Source organism: Danio rerio, chromosome 20 (assembly GCF_049306965.1).
Source record: "Danio rerio strain Tuebingen ecotype United States chromosome 20, GRCz12tu, whole genome shotgun sequence".
Lineage (NCBI taxonomy): Eukaryota > Metazoa > Chordata > Actinopteri > Cypriniformes > Danionidae > Danio > Danio rerio.
The window spans coordinates 52,577,156-52,595,260 of NC_133195.1; the positions used below are offsets into that span (position 1 = coordinate 52,577,156).

The window sequence follows — 18,105 nt, forward strand, 5'->3', positions numbered from 1 at the left end:
TTGGGCATCAAGACCAGACAGTGTAAACGGGGCCTAAGGCTTTGGCGCGGTACGCTTGTAGTTTAAGTGCAAAGCATGCCTGAGCCCGAAACTATTAGGGGACTGTTTCATATGGATTTATTAATCATTCTTACTTTTCAATAACACGCACTGTTAGTTTATTAAAGACGCAAACCCCTGAACTTAAGCTAACCTTCTAATACCTGCCGCACAATGACTTATGATAATTATGATTATGATAATTTATGGGCATCAAAAGTGGTAGATCTCTTCGGCAAAGTGTTTGACTGCATGTCTCTGCATATCAAACAACCTAAAATAATACAAAACGATATAACTAAAGCAATCTCCACTGTGCTGAGCGAGAGCGCTTCTCTTCCTGTTAAACTGAACAGTCGCATCATCAATGATGTAAGTGTGCTCAGGTACGGTAGGTAAAAATGCAATGTGAGTGCAGACCGGGGGGGAGAGGGGTGGGGGCACAATAGCACTTTGGCACGGTTCAAGGCAACTGTACCTAATGTGAATACGCATTTAGTGAAGTTTAATTTCTTAAACTAATTTCGAGAGGAGTATGGCTCATGGTTTACCCAGCTGGCTCATATTAGCTAATCACGATCCTCTAATCAAAGGATCCCAAGTTCCTATTTATATCCATCCATCCATTCATCCATTTTCTTGTCGGCTTAGTCCCTTTATTAATCCAGGGTCACCACAGCGGAAAGAACCGCCAACTTATCCAGCAAGTTTTTACGCAGCAGATGCCCTTCCAGCCGCAACCCATCTCTGGGAAACATCCACACACACACTCATACACTATGGACAATTAAGCCTACCCAATTCATCTGTACCGCATGTCTTTGGGCTCTGGGGGAAACCGGAGCACCTGGAGGAAACCTATAAGAAGGCAGGGAGAACATGCAAACTCCACACAGAAACGCCAACTGAGCTGAGGTTCGAACCAGCGACCTTCTTGCTGTGAGGCGACAGCACTACCTACTGGGCCACTGCCTCGCCTTCCTATATATATCCTTCTTTTCAATTTACAACTATCTTCATCTTGAAAGCCCCCCCCCCCCCCTTCTTCCAATGGCTTTGGGCTTCTTACTTGAGCATCTTTGGTTTCTGCATGAAGCTGGCACATTTTCCCAGGGTTTCCTGTTTTCTCTCAAAGCCTAAATTCGCGCTGCATTATAGACCACTTAAACCTAAGTCTTTTTACCAGTCGTCTCGCTCTCATGAAGTTCACCATAGCCCTAGCAACTAGGGAGTTTGAGATCCCCCCCGAGCTCGATCTCCCCTCGCCCCACAAAGGGAGGGAGCCCTGGATTCGAGGATCCCTTGAGCTCAGGGCTCTCTCCGGGGACAGCATGCCAAACAAGCTTTTGTAAGTCATGAGCTAAGTGTGAACTCTTGTTGAGCCAAGGTATGTATTCACCTTGAAAAATATCTAGAACGCATTTGCCTAAAAAACACCCCAAAACACCTTAATAACATACTAAATTACACCAAAAACACCATAGCATACAGACAAAATGCTAACTGCGTCTTCGCATTTATATAGTAACATGCTAAAAAACACCCCAAACACAACAAATTGATAATTTACACTCAACAACACAGAAACATGCAGAAAAAACACACAGAATCCCAGAAAACCTAGTAGCATGCTAAGACACCTTAAAGAGATAGTTTACTTAAAATTTAACAAAATAAAGTGCAGATCTTCTTTTGTGTTCAACAGAAGAAAGAAACTTAAAAAGCTTTGCAACCTCCCGAGGGTGAACAAATAGTATGTCAGGGTTATCTGCAGGGTCTTAAAAAGTCTTAAATCTCAAAAGCTAAATTTTAGGCCTTAAAATGTCTTAAATCTACTAAAATGTTGTGTTGTAGGTCTTAAATCTTTTTTAACAGGTCTCAATTTTCCTTTCTTTATGTATAACTACCCAATCTGGCCATTAATTCCCATACAATCTCAATAAATCTTTTAACTTTTTAATTACTTTCCTTACAGTTTCATTTGCTTTAAAGTACTCTATTTATTCACTGCTGAGGATACTGACCTGACCTATATTTTTATTATTTATTTATTTATTTTTTATTGTAGACTGAAGTAATTTACAGCTATGTTTTGTTTTATTCTTGTTATAGGTTATAGAGTCTGTAAATGAGTAAATTTGAAAATTACTTTAAATTATATAAACAAAAAACATTATTATTGTATTATTAAATGTTTTAATTTTTTATAAATTTTGATAGGATGAGTGAAAATCTTTTCTAACTGGGATGTTCGAAAAAAAAAATAGCATTGTGTAATACCTGTATAAGTCTAAAATTTCATTTGTTATGGTCTTAAAAATGTCTTAAACACCAAAACACATTTTTTGAGCTGTTGACAGTGGTATATGTGTCCCACACTGCTAAAAACACTATTAGGACACCTATATTTCGCTAAAAAGTGTAAATTGGTTGTTTTTGCGTTAATTCAAGCAAATTCGTACTTCCGGTTTGAAACTAATTTTTGAAGCTGCGTCACGGCCATGAAATAATAGCGTGTATTCCAGCGTGCAGACTGGGCGTCTGTGCCAGAGTGTGTCTTATTACGTCTTACAGTGTGATGCATTAATGAAGGAGTAGAGCTTGGTTCAAACCAATCACCGCGCTCTATTGTGCAACTTCATTAATATTCATTACCGTCACAGTGTTTAGACAGCAGAGACGCCACGTTGTATTGGCAAAACAAGCGTGAAGTGTTGCTTTTATAGTTTGCTGCCGTTAAGTTTTGTTTTCATTTTCTCTCTGTGAGAGCGCAGCTGGAGTCACGTGTGGATTAACAGTGTACGCGACGTGCGACAACAATAACTTACGTGTTTAAGGAGGATTATTGTTTACCTGAGAGCTGTTCTCATCTGCAAACGCTGAGATCCGGATTCGCTTTAGTCTTCTCTTAGTAAAGACGCGGCTCTAGTTGCTGGTGATTGTCCTGTCTCTACAGATTTGGTAAGTGAGCGACCAGTGCTCTTTGTTTATTCAGTTCCTATTTTATTCGTATCGAACAAACTATTGCACCGTGTGTAAACAAGTTAGCACTACAACCAAACTATAACCTCGTGTTGGATTTTGTGACCGGAATAGCACACGCGGCTTTCTGACGCTACCTGCCGAGTGCATCTAAGTTTCCGGGAAATGCTGAGTTTTTTTTTCTCTCATTCGCCGTGCGGTATCAAACATTGCATAAAAACTACACGCTTACAGCTGTTCCTCGAAGCAAATATCTCGTTTGTCGGGAGGGACATGAATGAATTCCCTGAATGAAAGAGCCAAACTGCAGTTAAAGTCCACCATTTAATAATTTGGCAAATAATTCGACTACAGATGTCCATGTAAACACAGTCACATTGTCCGCTGTGGTTGTGTGTTTTGACTCTGAAACTCAGCGCGCCCAAATAGACACTCCCACACCATGCCTCTTTTCTTCCTCCGACACTCCCCCCTAAACAGAGCTGGACACGCCTACTTTTCTGACTTTTTCCAAAGTAGAGGTGTGAAAACACCCTGCTGAAACCAGGGGGTTTCATGGCCCTTTAAAGTGTTTAACTTGATGAAACCTGCAGAAACCCTGATATGTATATTTTCATGTTTAGGTGAACTATCCCTTTAACACCTGCACAACACCGTGCCCATGACGACACATTTTTATTTATGTTTATTTATTTTTATTAGTGACATCCAAGTCCCTGTAAACTGTGACAGTGTGTGTGAAGCAGCAATGTTTCACACAAAACAGGAGTTCTGCTAATTCCTCCTTTTTTCCTCCGTGGAAAGTTTCCTTCTGGTGTGGTTTTGAAGTGGACACTGGGGATAACACCCTGTTTCAGTGTCTGGATTTATGAAGAGCTTCAGTTTTCTCAATCTGCTCAGGGTCAAATCCTGCTTTCAACGGGTCACTGTGTGGAAAACTAGACTTTTCTCAGCATTTCTGAAATAAGAGTTCAAACATGTGCTACGAACACATACTCACAACTGAGAAGTCAAACAGCAGTGGAGAAACAGTGGAGAAACCTCTCTATATATATATAAACCTCTTGCATGGATTTCTTAGACTAGTCTTAAAATGTAATCATATGTTATGTCCAAGAGGGATTGGGTGGCACGGTGGCTCAGTGGTTAGCATTGACGCCTCACAGCCAGAAATTTGCTGGTTCAAGTCCCTGCTGGACCAGTTGGCAGTTCTGTGTGGAGTTTGCATGTTCTCCTTGTGTTGGCGTGGGTTTCCTCTGGGTGCTCCGGTTTCCCCTACGGTCCAAACATATGCGCTATACAGAGCATCCGGAAAGTATTGATAGCGCTTCACTTTTTCCACATATGTTTGTTACAGCCTTATTCCAAAATGAATTAACTTCATTTATTTTCTCAACATTCGACACACAAAACCCCATAATGACAATGTGGAAAAAGAGAATTTGAAATTGTTGCAAATTTATTAAAAATTAAAAAGCTGAAAATCACATGTACATCAGTATTCACAGCCTTTGCTCAGTACTTTGTTGATGCACCTTTGGCAGTAATTACAGCCTCAAGTCTATTTGAATATGATGCCACAAGCTTGGCACACCTGTCTTTGGGAATTTTTGCCCATTCCTCTTTGCAGTACCTCTCAAGCTCTATCAGGTTGGATAGGAAGCGACAGTGTACAGCCATTTTCAGATCTCTCCAGAGATGTTCAATAGGATTTAGTTCTGGGCTCTGGCTGGGCCACTCAAGGAAATTCCCAGAGTGGTTGTGAAGCCAATCCATTGATATTTTGGCGGCATACTTTGGGTCATTGTCCTGCTGGAAGATGAACCGTCGCCCCAGTCTGAGGTCAAGAGCACTCTGAAGCAGGTTTTCATTCAGGATGTCTCTGTACATTGCTGCATTCATCTTTCTCTCTATCCTGACTAGTCTTCCAGTTCCTGATGCTGAAACACATCCCCACAGCATGATGCTGCCACCACCACCATGCTTCACTGTAGTGATGGTATTAGCCTGGTGATGAGCGATGCCTGGTTTTCTCCAAACACAACGTCTGTCATTCACTCCAAAGAGTTCAATTTTAGTCTCATCAGAGCAGAGAATTTAGTTTCTTGTGGTCTGAGAGTGCTTCAGATGCCTTTTGGCAAATTCCAGGTGGAGAGTGGCTTCCGTCTGGCCACTCTACCATACAGGCCTGATTGGTGGATTGCTGCACAGATGGTTGTCCTTCTGTAAGGTTCTCCTCTCTCCACAGAAAAATTTTGGAGCTCAGACAGAGCGACTATCGAGTTATTGATCACCTCCCAGTCTAAGGTCCTTCTCCCCCGATCACTCAGCTTAGATGGCCGGCCAGCTCTAGGAAGAGTCCTGGTGGTTAAACATCTTCCACTTACAGATAACGGAGGCCACTGTGCTTATTGGAACTTTCAGAGCAGCAGAAATGTTTTTATAACCTTACCCAGTCTTGTGCCTCGAGACAATCCTGTCTCAGAGGTCTACAGGCAATTCCTTTGTCGTCATGCTTGGTTTGTACTTTGACATGCACTGTCAACCCTGGGATCTTATATAGACAGGTGTATATCTTTTCAAATTATGTCCAATTGACTGAATTTACCACAGGTGAACTCTAATGAAGCTGCTGAAACATCTCAAGAATGATCAGTGGAAACAGAATGTGCCTGAGCTCAATTTAGAGCTTCACGGAAAAGGCTGTGCACACTGATGTACATGTGATTTTTAAGCTTTCTTTTTTTTAATAAATTTGCAACACTTTCAAAAACTCTTTTTCACATTGTCATTTTGGGGTACTGTGTGTAGAAGTTTGAGGAAATAAATGAAGTTAATTTATTTTGGAATAAGGCTGTAACAAAAACAAATGTGGAAAAAGTGAAGCGCTATCAATACTTTCTGGACGCACTGTAGATGAATTGGATAAAATAAATTGTCCTTAGTGTATGATTGCGTGTGAATGACTGTGTATGGGTGTTTTCCAATACTGGGTTGCAGCTGGAAGGGTTTCCGCTGCGTAAAACATATGCTGGAATAGTTGTCAATTCATTCTGCTGTGGCGACCTTTAAAATATAGACTAAATGAATGAAGAATTTAAGTTTATATTGAAAAAATTCCCTCTGTTAAACATAACAAGAAGACTTGCAAAAGAAAATGATCGAGCTGCTATGTAAGGTTTTTATTGAAGAACAAAGTTACCAGTAAGACTTCAGAAAGACATTTAAAGACTTGTTTGACTAATGTCTGAAACCAAAAAAAAAAAGTCTGCTGTCAGTATCAGCTGCTATTCCTTCATATTTCCTGGTAAATGGACAACTTTGATGTTGACTGAAATGAAACATACATCACTGGGCCGTCATGTTTCTCTGCTTGATGCATCCAAAAAGATAGAAGTGCTGAAAATGAAAGATGAATGAACAGCTGTACATCATGCACTTTTATCTTCGTCATATAGAACGCTCTCATAAGTGCAGCGCTCATAAAAAGCGGGCTATAAAATGACATCAATATTAAGCAGTCTTAAAAGTTACAATTGTATGAACAAGGATGGAACGGGGAGGTTTAATAGACATGACGTATCTGATTGCTTTTTCCATTGAGAAAGAGAGAGAGATTCGGTTTCTGCTCTGAATGCTGATCTATGGAAAGATGCTCTGCTGCTGGAAGGTCAATGCGGTTAAAAAAAACAAAAAAAAAAAAAAACATCTTTGGACAGGAAAACATGTGAACTGCAGGGATCTTGTTCTCTCCTCCTGTGCGGTCAGACTCAAAGATCACTCTGTAGATGCTAGACTTAAGAGACATCAGACAGACTGCCAGATTAACTCATTGCTGAATGACTTTCTTAGTCAGTATAGTAGTCAACATTTAAAGTTAGATCAAAAATGTTTTTTAAAAATGTCCACCAGAAGGTGTAATGTTCAATAGTTTTAGGACATATTTAATAAAAGGTTTTGATCCAACTTTAAATTGTAACTAATATATACACTGTAGAAATATCAATTAATTAACAATTTTCCATACTAACTAAACTAAACATATATATAAATATATATTAGTGCTGTCAAAATTAGTGCGTTAACGCATGCGATTAATTTTAAATATTTAACACGTTAAAAACAACTAACGCAGTTGCAGTTTTGTTTTTTGTTTTCCTGTTGTGGTCGACGTGTGTTCAACATGCTAAGAATATCGATAAGACCAAGGAAGCACTTTTTGAAGGCAAGTTTCAGTATAAAACAATGTCGCATCATCGGGCTATCCAGCGTTTCCTCCAGAGTTTCATGGAATTTCGTTTTTAACTTTCGACGTTTGTTTTTAATGGAATTTAATACCGCATGGCGAACAGAAAGAAAAAACGCATTTCGTGACTTGGTGGTCCTTTCAGGTAACCAAAAATCGCTGCTTACATGGTAGACTCTTAATACGAGTATTATCTTAATCATAATAAAATCTGAGTTTTGGTGTCCATGTAAATGTACTCAGAGAATTCCAGATGAAGTCACGAGGTGTCAAAGACAGCACATTCCTCTGTCTTTCATCATGAGCCCTCCAATGTTTTATTAAGTTTGACATGTATGCAACAAAAGCGTATGCTTTGCGTTGTTGTGTCAGAATCCTTGTGAAATACAACCATACTTTAGAACACGTAGTTTAAGCAAATTCGATGAACGGGATCATGCCTGTTGAATCTGAAGGGATACACTCCAGCTGCCCTGTCCTGTGTGTGTGTGTGTGTGTGTGTGTGTGTGTGTGTGTGTGTGTGTGTGTGTGTGTGCACGTGTGTGTGTGTGTGTGTGTGTGCGCGTGTGCGTTTCTTAACAACAAACCTGCCTAAACGTCGTTGTCTGTAGTCACCAAATCAAAAAGTTATGAATTGCTGTGAGATTGCGTTGCACTCTCAGCTCACAACATTCAAAACAAAAGGTCCACATTTTCCCACGATAATGTCAACAAACTGGACTGTTTTAGCAACTGGATGAATGTAAAGGAAGACTGTGCAAAACAGTTTCTACTTTATAATTACTGTTCTCAGCTCACAGCAATACAACTTTTCATGAGTGCAATTGTTTGTATTCCATACTTTATCATTATAATTTTTAGCAATGCCTGCATTTTGCCTATTTGTTCTGTCTTGCGTTTACATTCATTTTACGTTTGAGTAGGCAAAATTACAAGTTTCAGTCTTTTAAATATGATTAATCACAATTAATTAAAAAAAAAAAAGTTGAACTAAAGTGTTACAGTGTACTCGTATTTGTTTTAGAGTTTTAGACCCATTAAATAAAATATGCTGAATTCACTGGCTGACGAGCACTCGGCTCAACTCAACTCAATGCTAAATCAACATAAGAAAAAAACGACGACAGAAACCCAACCAATAACTGTTCTGCTATTAGACAAGGAAATCAAATGAAGCCTGGTTGCCAAACATAATTTGAAATATGGTAATTTTTGTTTGTCAATTCTGACACCGCAATCCAGGCACAAATATATTGGTGGGCACACATATATATGACTCCCAAAGCGGCGTATTGAGAGAAACCGTAAATATTTCCACTGACATCATGGCCATATCCAGAGCGGAAAGCGTTGGATTTACTCCTGCTCCATGGCACAGAGATTCCGACAGATCAGGACCGCTTACGGTCTTAATTAACATCAGCTGTTAGTGAGAAAACCCCTAGCGCTGCTCTTTTTCCAAACGTCCAACTGTTTAAGAGGGTGCACTGTAGAAAAATATCTGTAAATTGACAGCTTTCAAACTATTCAACATCAACAGCTTTTGAAAGAAAGATCAAGGTCCCATAATCAATTAATGTCAATCTGATGTAATTTTGACATCAAGGTAGTTTACATGCATCGTAGGAAAACCCAGTGTAAATTAGGAACTTAAGCTTTCAGATGAATACAACTCTTCTTATATAATAATAATAGTATTAATAATAATGCTTTTTATTTGTAATGTGCTTTCCTTGGACTCAAATCACTAATAATATTAGTCATTTATTTGGTGGTCAAATAGACATCAATGTGTGGATGTCAATGGACAGTTTTCCATATTCTGTGATTCATACAACCTAGGTTCATTCTGATTATGTAGCCCTATATACATTTCTGGAGAGCGCCAAATACATCACTGGAGCTTTATATGCAGTTTTTGTTTGTCACTGTGAATGCTTTTTCAGATATCAAATTTCTCTCACAAGTGCCATTCGCGCCTGCTGTTCTCACAAAAATCCACTAGAGGCCACTGTTGACTGATCGACCACCCTCCTCCTTTCTTAAACCCAACCGACAGTGTTTTAAAGAGCACAGGTTGACCCGCCCACCCGCTTTTATAAACCCAACCGACAGTCTTTTGAAAAGCAATCCAGAAAAAGAAAAGCCCTCATCTGATTTTTACCACGTTTTCAGATTTTACCACATTCTCACCCTGTTATCTACTTTTTTATTTTATTTTTGGCTTTTGTTTCTGTCTTACCTGCTTTCTAGAAACCTTCTTCACCAGACTCGAACCCCGCCGGTCATCACAGTCACCTCTGCTCTGCATCTCAAAATCTCAAATCCTCCAACATACGCGACAAGCCCCTGGGCAAACTGGTAACAGCGGGAAAGCAGTCCACACAAAGGTAAGTGGTCAGCGGTGAAAAGGAACATTTACATTTACATTTAGTCATTAAGCAGACGCTTTTATCCATAGCGACTTACAAATGAGGACAAGGAAGCAATTTACACAACTATAAGAGCAACAATGAATAAGTGCTGTAGGCAAGTTTCAGGTATGTAAAGAAAGTGTAAGAAGCTAAACATTAGTAATTTTTTTTGGTTTATTAATGTAGTTAGTGGAAGAGTCAGAGAGGGAATTGGGTATTAGTAAGGAAAGTGGAGACTAAATGGTTGAGTTTTTAGGTGTTTTTTGTAGACAGCGAGAGACTCTGCCGTTCTGATGCAGTTAGGGAGTTCATTCCATCAACTGGGCAGATTGAGCGCGAGCGTTCGGGAAAGTATTTTTTTTCCCTCTTTGGGATGGAACCACGAGGCGACGTTCATTCACAGAACGGAAGTTTCTGGAGGGCACATAGATCTGCAGAAGTGAGAGCAGATAAGAAGAGGCGCAGCCAGAAATCGCTTTGTAGGCAGACATCAGAGCTTTGAATTTGATGTGAGCAGCAACTGGCAGCCAGTGCAAACGGATGAGTAGCGGAGTGACATGTGCTCTTTTAGGTTTATTAAAGACCACTCGTGCTGCCGCATTCTGAAGCATCTGAAAAGGTTTGATAGAGTTAGCTGGGAGCCTGGCTAGTAGAGAGTTGCAATAGTCCAGTCTGGAGAGAACAAAAGCTTGAACAAGGAGTTGAGCTGCATGTTCAGATAGGAAGGGTCGGACCTTTCTGATGTTATAGAGTGCGAATCTGCACGATCAAGCAGTTCTAGAAATGTGGTCAGAGAAGTTCAGTTAGTCATCAATCGTTACTCCAAGGCTTTTCACCATTTTGGATGCAGTAATGGTTGCCCTGTCCATCTGGATTGAAAAGTTGTGATGTAGAGTCGGGTTGGCAGAAACTTCAAGCATTTCCGTTTTCTCGAGGTTAAGCTGAAGATGATGATCTTTCATTCAGTGTGAAATGTCTGACAGGCAGGCTGCGATGCGAGCCGGAACCGAGGGATCATCAGGATGAAAAGAGAGGTATAGCTGGGTATCATCAGCATAGCAGTGGTAGGAGAATCCATGTTTCTGGATGACTGATCCTAAAGATGTTGTGTAGATGGAGAAGAGAAGTGGCCCAAACGACATCATACCACCTGGTAGCTTCCATTTTAAAGACGAAATGCAGCTTTAAAGACATAATACACACTCTCCAGAACTGTATATAGGGCAACGTTTTCAGAATGAGCCTGTGTTGGATTCATGTTTTCACTTATTTACTCTTTTGAAATTGCATTATGGCTCCTTGATCTGTCCTTTAAAAGCTTTTGATGATGAACAGTTTGAAAGATTGAAATTTATAGACATCTTAATGGTTAAAAATTATATGTAGTCTGGGTTGGTGTTGTATATTAAGCCATGAAAACCTTGTAATAAACAGCCAGTACAATTTTTGTTACTTTACAAACTATTTCTAAACTATATCTTGTCTCAGACCACTAAAATGTCAATAAAAGTCACTTTGTTAAACTGTACAGTTGAATTTTTAACAAGAAACAGAAAACAACAGAAACAACAGAAAACACTTATAAATCATAGCAATATATATATATATATATATATATATATATATATATATATATATATTTACATTGATTCTTCACAAGCACAACGTTCACAAATAGCAACGCAATGTCCTTGTCCTTTCAGTGAACACGTTCGTCATGTGCAGCCTGTAAAGTGCTCTTTAGATCTGCATGTATGTGAGTCAGATACATTTACGAAGCCAGATACTTCCTTTTTAAACGTTTAACTGTAGGTTAACATCAGACGTTTGCCATAAAAGCTTTATTGGGTGAAGAAGGATGACTGCCTCCACCAAAATTTCCATTCGTGCAGCATGTCTGGCCTCAGACTTACCTGTAATACTGTAAACCTCCGCATAAAAATTCCATCACCCAACTCTTCAGGACAAAGTTTACACATAATGAATTATTAAACCAACACTGTGTGGATTTCTCCAGTAGGTGGCTTCTGCGAAAAGAATACGCCACTTGTATGTATTTTTTTTCAGCTCTGGCAAACATGGTTCAATTCAAGTTTATTTGTAAAGCGCTTTTCACAGTAGTAATTGCTTCAAAGCAGCTCTACAAAAGGTAAACATTATTGCATTACAATCAAGATCAGAAAAGTTAGCGAGTTGTGTGTAGGGCGGATATTATATACAGTTGAATTCAGTTTTATTAGCCCCCTGGTACATTTTTTTCCACAATTTCTGTTTTAACAGAGAGAGAGAGTGGATTTTTTTCAACGCATTTGCAAACATAATAGTTTTATATATACATATACAATAGTTATATATATATATATATATGTGTGTAAGGTGCGTGACACAATCAAGTGAGGATGGCGGCCGCAAAAAAAGGGGGACAAGGAGCTTTTTCCAACAAAAAGTGTAAGTCAAGCACATAAACTCAAGTTCGCCACGGAATGAGTCCATCATAATAGTGCCTCTAGTGTTTTTCTCCGATTTAATGTACAATCAGGCTATATAATATAGCAGGCTATATAATATGCCCTGAAAGCTAATTGCAGAATAAACGGCTATATATATATATATGTGTGTGTGTGTATGTATAGATGTATATAGTTATATATATATATATATATATATATATATATATATATATATATATATATATACAAAACATCAGGTCATGTGACTACAGATTCAAATCATCAGTCATTTCAGAACCGTTTCAAGACCTGGTGAATCTGCATTTGACTGACAGGGTTTGACTGCTCATGTAGCCTAGTGGAATAACTGTGCTACAAAAGGGTCAAGCTCTACAAATACTCTGTATGATTTAATGTATTTTAATAATGTCACTTTTCATTAGTCGGATGAAAAACCACAACCAGCGTTTGATGAGGTGGAGTTTGTTTTTACAAACGTTTCAACTAGACATTCGGCATATCCATGGAAAGGATAATGTTATGGCCGACGCTTTATCACGCGTCTGATAGAATAAATTGTAGTTTTTGTTTCAGGTAAGATGTATTTTTTTCTTCCCTACAATTTATTAATTTAAGGTGAAGGGTGTTGCGTGGGTCTGTGTTCTTTAATCTATTTATTTATTGCCGGTTTGTGCTTGCGATCTAATTCTGGAGATGGAGTGTTTCACCCGGCTTATCCAGGATTGGACGATGCCCGTGACGTCACTGGGGATTCCCACTATATAACGCTGACAGCAATGGCGTCTCTGTCTCTCTCTCTATCTTGTCTCTCGCCCTCCCTCAGCTCGGTGGTGGCTTGCGCTCAGGCGGTCTGGCTGGCGGTGCTCCGCAAGTCGATCATTCATCCAGATGCCACTCCATTTAGTGTTTTGTTCATGTTAATCTTTTGATTCTTAGTTCGAAAAGTGTTAACTAGTTTGTTTATTTTGATACTTTGTTTTGTAGCAGGTTGGGGTTTATTTTTCATAGTCACGTTTTGTTATTTATTTAGTTTAGCGAAGGTAAGCAGTGGCCCGGAAGACTCGCCTATTTTTATTCCTTTCACGGGAGTTTAGGTAAGATCTGTCCATTTAAAGCAGTATAGTCAGAGAGCTGTTTACCTTAGCTTCCCTCCCTGTCTACTTGATTTTTGTCAATGTTTTATCTTTTAAAAACTTATGATTTATGGAAAAATATCTATATAAGTATTGACGGAATGTCAATTTAACCATTCAAATGTCTGTGTCTTCCATATGTTTGGCTCAAACCTTGATTGTTGTTGTTATTCGAGCCAGTTTTGAGTTTGAGCCGTAACAGTCACTTTGGCCGTGCTCACACTAGGTACAGTTGCCTCGAACCGGGCCAAAGCACGCTTGTCCCCCCTCCCGTCTCCCCTGACGGCCCGCACTCACACCACAAACGGGCCTCGGCAGGCTTACGTCATCACTGCTGTGCTGTTCAGTGAGAAGCGCTCTCACTCGGCAGAACAGTGGAGATTTCCCTAGTTATGTCGTGTCAGTCGTTTGATATGCAGTGACATGCAGTCAAATATTTCGCCAAACAGTTCTTAGTGATGCGGTGACACGCAGTCAGATATTTCGTCGTACAGATTTGCCGCTTCTGGTGCTCATAAACACTCATAAATCTCTCTTGCTGCAGGAATGAGGAGGTCTGCTGTAGGTGCAGCTGTCGTGCAGTGAGGGGTTTGCGTCTTTAATAAACTACAGCAGTTTGCGTTCACTGAACAGTAAGAATGATTAATAAATCCATATGAAACAGCCCCTTAAAAGTCACGTCTCGCTTTCAGTTTCGAACTTTGGCACGTTTTGCACTCACACACAAGCGTACCGTGCCAAAGCCCAAGTGAACCACGCTCAGGCACACCTCTTCCAACCGGGCCAGGGCCGGCCAAGTGAAGCGTGCTTGAGCCCGATTCAGCGCACTCACACTTCTCAAACGATCCGGGAAACGGGCCTGGGCACGGTACGGATGGCATAGTGTGAGTAAGCCCTATATTAAACAAGCTTTAAAGTTTTTTTTTTATTGTTTTTGTTTTATGTTTGACATCAAGCTCTGGCAAACATTTAATTTCAATCATGTTTATTTGCATCGTACATCGTACTATTTCAAAATAATTATTGCTTTAAAGCATCTTTACAAAAATTTTTGAAAAATATATTTTGTTCAGAAAGCTGAAACGAAGAAAAAAGATATGCGTTTTTGTAACCAAACTGTATTATTGTGGAAATGGCCTTTGACTCACATGGAACAAACAACAGAAGTAATCTAAAAAAGCAGAACATCATACAGTCTTGATAGTGACACTGCGTGGCAACTGTTTGTGAGAAACAATGGAAAGCTATTCTGATGTTTGACAGATTCTCTCTACAGGATCTGCTGCTTTACTGAGGGCTTTATTGGTAGTGTCTGGATTCGAATGGTTTCTGTGAAAACCGTCTGAATGCTGACATATTTTCCTGACAGCTGAGCTCTAAGGGTTGGATTGAGGGTTTATGGAGGCAAAACAAAAAACAAGCTTGATGCAGCCAAGATGATTTATCCAATCAAAGCTCTGCCTGCAGACGCCAGGTCTGCGAGGAAAAATTAGCATCGGTCAGTGATTCTGATGGAAACGTGCCTGAAACCGCTGCTGTTAAAGGCTTCTGTTTGAGCTGTCGGAATTCAACAAACCTGGTGCCGTTATTTATCATCTGCTGGTTAAAGTGAATCCTCTACCCTGGAAAGCCTTTTTTTGGGCTGATAAAATAATTCTGAGCAGCATGGGAAGCCTGTAAAACGGCATGCTGCCTCACAAATGTCACCTCATTCAGTCTCACAAGTGGCTGAAAGCAGCAGTAACTCGCTTATACTGACGCCTGTCCTCTGTAACTGATGACAGGTGTTTACTGCAACACACTAATAAGCGAGGAAAGCAGGCACTTAGGGGCCCCAAAAAATCTGGGGGGGCTCCCAAATAAATAATTAGAAGCATAAATTATACCTATAAATTATGTATAACAATGTTTTCTGTCATGTTTTGAATGGTGAGGGTCACACAAATACATTTTTTTGCGTAATTATTACATGTACAGAAATCTGTCCGGCGAATCATGGAGCAGTCCAGCAATCATTCTTTTTTTTTTTCATCTTTATTCATCAGGGGTCACCACAGCGGAATGAACCACCTACTTACCCAGCATATGTTTTACACAGTGGATGCCCTTCCAGCTGTAACCCAGTACCGGGAAATACCTATACACTCTAATATTAACACACACATTCATACACTATGGCCAAATTAGCTGATTTAGTTCAACTGAAGCGCTTAAAACATAGGAAAGGAGAGAGGAAAAACACCAATATAAATAAATAGCAAGTAAATAGATGTGGTGGCACCTCACAGCAAGATGGTCGCTGGTTCGAGTCCTGGCTGTGCAGTACAAAGGCACTCACCGACCACTTTATTAGGTACACCTTACTAGAATCGGGTCGGAAACCCTTTTGCCTTCAGAACTGCCTTAATGCTTCGTGGCATAGATTCAACATAGTACTGTAACTATTGCTCAGAGATTGTGCTCCATATTGACAAGATAGCATCAAGCAGTTGCTGCAGATTTGTCGGCTGCACATACATGGTTTGAATTTTCCGTTCCACCACATCCCAAAGGTGCTCTATTGGATTAAGTTCTGGGGACTGTGGAGGCCATTTGAGTACAGTGAACTCACTGTGTTCAAGAAACCAGTCTGAGATGATTTGCACTTATAACAAGGTGCCGAATCCTGCTGGAAGTAGCCATCAGAAGATGAGTACACTGTGGTCATAAAGGGATGGACATGGTCAGCAACAATACTCAGGTAGGCTGTGGCGTTGACACGATGCTTAATTGGTACTAATGGGCCAAAAGTGTGCCAAGAAAATATCCCCCACACCATTACACCAGCACCAGCAGCCTGAACTGTTGATACAAGGCATGATGGATCCATGCTTTCATGTTGTTGATGCCAAATTCTGACCCGACCATCCGAATGTTGCAGCAGAAATGGAGACTCATCAGATCAGGCAACGCTTTTCCAATCTTCTATTGTTTAATTTTGGTGAGCCTGTGTAAATTGTAGCCTCAGTTTCCTGTTCTTAGCTGACAGGAGTGGCACCCGGTGTTGTCTTCTGCTGCTGTAGCCCATCCGCCTCAAGGTTGGACGTGTTGTGTGTTCAGAGATGCTCTTCTGCAGACCTCGGTTGTAACAAGTGGTTATTTGAGTTACTGTTGCCTTTCTATCAGCTAAAACCAGTCTGTCTATTCTCCTCTGGCATCGACAAGGCATTTGCGCCCACAGAACTGCCACTCACGGGATATTTTTTCCTTTTCAGACCATTCTCTGCAAACCCTAGAGATGGTTGTCGTTTCCAGGTCAATTAAATCACCTTTTTTGCCCATTCTGATGCTCGGTTTGAACTGCAGCAGATCATCTTGACCATGTCTACATGCCTAAATGCATTGAGTTACTGCCATTGTTAACCAGCATTTGGACAGGTGTACCTAATAAAGTGGCCGGTGAGTGTATAGACTAATATTACCAGTGTAAACATGTTCTGACTGATAGAAAATGTGATTATTAATGCCTATGTAATTAATTAATTGATATTAATTAATACTTGTATGAATAGGTGCAATTCATTTTTATAAGGACAGATAAAATAAATTGTAACAAAAAATATTGACCTAAATATTGCAATCCAGCATTATTTAGTTTTGAAGTCATACAAACACACAATGTTATGCTAAGTGTATGCATTTCTCTCGTAAGGAATACAAAGTTATAAACTTGAATCCAGTTACAGTTTTTTTTCTTTCTATGCAGTCTTAGACTTAACAAATGAGTCAAGAAACAATATTAAAAAAAATAATTTTTAATGTTTTTTTTTGCCACACTAGACGTCTCTAATGCAAATCATTGTATATATTTTATATAGTATATTTCAATCTGTGTGTTCTAGCTGTATACATTGGTTGACAAATGTATGATGTCATTGGTTATTCTGTGCATAAGGAAAATCCACAATAAAACACACAATAGAGATGGAAACCAGAGTTTGAGGGGGAGAAAACGTTCTCGATTTAACTTAGATAAACAATTAGAGACTTAAAAGCTCATTACATCATAACCGAGGGACAAGTTTAGGCTTAATTGCATTGAATATTGCGTCACGATTTAGATGCGTGTAAATTTTGTTTGCTGTTCATTTCCTCTGAATATATTCTACAGCAACACACTTCAGCAGCCTAAAGTAAAATATGTGTGCAAGGCTGCCTCTGAGGTTAGTTACACGGTTATGATTGGAAGTTAACACGAACTGGATCTTTTGTGACATTCTTCCCATGTTTGGACTCAACATATCCAAAATATGTAGTCAGCAATCATAATTTCAGTCAAGGCAAGGCAAGTTTATTTATATAGCACATTTCATTTACACTGGCAATTCAAAGTGCTTTACTTTTTAAACAGGAATAAAAGAGACAAATATAAATAAAATAAAAAAAAACACTACAAAAACAGACGAAAACAGCGTAAGGAGTTATTCCAAAACACTGGTGTATTCAAATTTCTCATTTTACTCTGGGACTTCCTCACTCTGGTGACTTATCCGGTTCCTATTAATCTGTTAACCTATTGGACGTCTTTAGCAGATTCGATTTTTCACCTAAAATCGAAAAGTTAAGCTGTACAGCTCTAATAACGTGCCCCCCAAATTCAACTTACTTCTGAAAGTAAATCGCATGACCCCTGATTTCTACCCCCTTCCTGGGAATAGATCGCTTTAGCTAGCCAAACATAATTAAAGGTATTGATCTCAGGCAAACACCATGGACTTTAACCCCCCGCAACATTATCTGTGGCGAGTCACGTCACGGGTCTCATTTATTGTAATTATGCT

At 39.6% G+C, this 18,105-nt stretch overlaps 1 long non-coding RNA gene across 2 annotated transcripts in view; it reads left to right on the plus strand.

Annotated features, from left to right (window-relative positions):
- Positions 1-18,105, plus strand: part of LOC137488601 (uncharacterized) — a 234,976-nt gene that overhangs the window by 192,055 nt on the left and 24,816 nt on the right. For both annotated transcript variants that reach the window (XR_012396224.1, XR_012396226.1), the window contains one exon: positions 9,521-9,657. This is a non-coding gene — a long non-coding RNA (uncharacterized lncRNA). The remainder of the gene's footprint in view (positions 1-9,520; positions 9,658-18,105) is intronic.